The sequence below is a fragment of the Bombina bombina genome, chromosome 4 (assembly GCF_027579735.1).
Source record: "Bombina bombina isolate aBomBom1 chromosome 4, aBomBom1.pri, whole genome shotgun sequence".
NCBI lineage: Eukaryota > Metazoa > Chordata > Amphibia > Anura > Bombinatoridae > Bombina > Bombina bombina.
Genome location: NC_069502.1, coordinates 902,993,667 through 902,996,782, shown reverse-complemented (window position 1 = coordinate 902,996,782; position 3,116 = coordinate 902,993,667). Strand labels below are relative to the sequence as shown.

General features: G+C 42.8%; 1 pseudogene; it reads left to right on the top strand.

Moving 5' to 3' along the window:
• The first annotated feature begins 670 nt into the window (after window positions 1-670).
• LOC128658058 (general transcription factor II-I repeat domain-containing protein 2-like) lies at window positions 671-2,484 on the top strand (annotated as a pseudogene).
• Window positions 2,485-3,116: the final 632 nt, after the last annotated feature.

Sequence of the window (3,116 nt, the reverse complement as noted above, 5' to 3'; positions counted from 1 at the left end):
TAAGTTGTACCTTTGAAATATTAATGATTGCCTGCTGCTGCGGGTCATCACACGCCGGTCCCCTTTCGCTGGCATCTTCCTCTGTTGGAGCGGAGCTCCTGCCTTTACACCATTTGTGTTTGTGGCCTCCTCCGCGTTGCCTGAAGCTCGTGTTAGAGTAAGGGGCTATCCTACTGATTTAATTGAGACTGAGATTGTGAATACTCTTGGAACATCTAGACCACGGGTGTCAAATACGGCCCGCAAGACCTCCTCATGTGGTTGTGTAGCCGCTGCCGGCCGCCAGCCTTCACCTTTTATTCTCGCTTTTTTTTTTTACACAAGAAAGCCGCCTCTTCAGCGCATGCGCGGCAGCCTACAAGCCAGAGAACGTCTGCCCTCTAGCGGCGCCGGCCGTTCTACACAGGAAACCTCCACTTTACATGCATTCAGGAAACCTCCACTTGTTTTTATATTGAGCGCATGCCATCCTGTGATGTGACAGATCCAACGGCTGCCTGAACCCTTCTCTCATGTACTGTAAGTACATATGATGTATGTGTGTGTGTGTGTGGGGGTCTGCTTATTATTCTGCTTAAAAGTCTGAGCGGTAAACTTTGGATATACTGACCACTTCCATGTCACTTTACAGTGGTATAGGGACCATAAACTACAATCAAATAACCCAAAAATGTCCAAGAAAAGAAAAGTTGATGCAGAGGGAAGGCAATTTCAGGAGAGATGGGAAAGTGAATACATGTTTGTGATTAATGGAGACAAGCCGGTATGTCTTATTTGCTATGAGGCAGTGGCAGTGATGAAGGGATACAATTTACGCCAGCACTTTGAGACCAAACATGGAGCCAAATTTGCTAACCTTAGCCACCAGGAAAAGCAACAAAAGGTCCAAGAATTAAAAGGTAGCCTGCATTCTCAACGGAATATTTTTGCAAAAATGACAGCAAAAAATGATGCAGCAGTGAAAGCCAGCTATCTTGTGGCTAAAGAAATTGCGCGAGCTTCAAAGTGCTTTTCAGAAGGTGCATTTGTAAAGCAGTGTATGCTGAAGGTATGTGAACAGGTGTGCCCTGAGCAGAGACAGGCTTTTAACAGTGTCAGCTTGTCAAGAAACACCATCACAGACCGAGTCAGGGACCTAGCCTGTAATCTTAAAATAAAGTTGGCTGAAGAGGCATGCAGTTATCTGGCATTTTCATTAGCTGTTGATGAAAGCACTGACAATACTGATACAGCTCATCTAGCTATTTTTGTAAGAGGTGTGAAGGAAGACTTGTCTGTCAGTGAGGAGCTCTTGGATGTGGTCGCCATGTATGGGACAACAACTGGGAGGGACATCTTCAATGCAGTGGAGGAATCCGTAAATAAAATGAAATTACCTTGGGAAAAGTTGGTGGGACTTACTACTGATGGCGCTCCAGCAATGTGTGGAGAGAGAAATGGCTTGGTTGGACTGTTAAAAGAGAAAATGAAAAAAAGTAATTGCCACACGCCGCTGATAACTTATCACTGCATTATCCACCAAGAAGCTCTGTGTGGCAAGGTTCTGCAACTGGATAACATAATGTCCACAGTCACGAAAACAGTGAATTTTCTGCGTGCATGGGGTCTGAATCATCATCAGTTCCAACAATTTTTGAAGGAGGTGGGCATGGAACATACAGATGTGCCATACCATACAGAAGTAAGGTGGCTGAGTAGGAGCACCGTTCTCAAGAGATTTTTTGAGCTTTTGGAAGAATTTTTTTTTTTATGCAAAGTAAAGGGAAGCCCTTGTCAGAACTGTCAGATCCAAACCGGCTGTGCGATTTTGCCATGTTGTGTGACATAACAGAGCATCTCGCCCAACTGAATTTGAGGCTGCAGGGCCGCAAACAAGTCATAACCTCAATGTATGAGGCAATAACAGCTTTCCAGGAGAAACTGCGCCTATGGAAGTCACAGCTTGAAAAAGACAGTCTTGCCCACTTTCCTATCTGCCAGAGCATCTCAACCTCATTCCCAGGTACTTTTTCATGTGCTCGATTGGGTACCAAAGTGAATCGGATGATTGAGGAATTCAATCGACGCTTTTCTGACTTTAAAGAACAAAACTTAACCTTTACCAGCTTTGCCAATCCCTTCAACATCGATGTTGACAGTGCACCACATCACCTTCAAATGGAATTAATAGAACTTCAGTGCAACAGCAGCCTGAAAGAGAAGTTCCAGGATGCGACAGTCAACGACTTTTACCGTCTCCTCCCCCCTGCTTTGATGCCACAGCTCCGACTTCAAGCTGCACGTGTTCTGTCCATGTTTGGGAGCACCTATCTATGTGAACAGATGTTTTCAGTCATGAATCTGAACAAGACCAAGCTCAGATTACGCATCACTGATGATAACCTCCATGCTGTTTTGCGGATTGCTACAGCACAAGACCTAACGCCAGACATCGATGGACTGACCTCAGGAAAACGATGTCAGCCATCTAGTCAGAAAAGTTAAAAAAAAGTTAATGCCTTGTGTTTGCCATATGTGTAATAAACAGTGTTTGGCAATATTTGTATGTTTAAAAAAAAAAATACTGTCTGTTACCAAAAATCATTTTTAAATAAATTGTACAATTATTGTACATTTGAATATCTACGTGCCATTATTCTGACTATGTTTCTGCTTTCAGAGCTAGTTATTACTTACATTATTACAAAAAACAGTAATAATTGAATGCAGTGACAATAATTTATGATAATAAAGAGTGGACACATAGTCCTACAGATACAACCGGCCCTTTGAGGGTGACCAAACTGCTGATGCGGCCCCCGATGAATTTGAGTTTGACACCCCTGATCTAGACAGTCACTTCTTAAAAGAAAAAATGTGGTAAAAGAAAAATCTGATAGACTAGTCTTTATTAGTCAATACTCCCCTTTGAGTTTACAAGTGCAAAAAGTTTTACGTAGAAATTGGCATGTCTTGCAGACCTGTGAATCTAATGTTTTGGAATTTGATAAACCTTTTATGCCTGCCTATAAAAGAGGCAAGAACTTGAAGGACTCATTGGTCAGGGCAGACATTGGCCCCTTTAAAAGTATTGGGGTACAGAGTTATATAGGTAAAAAAAGTTGGGGGAATTTTCC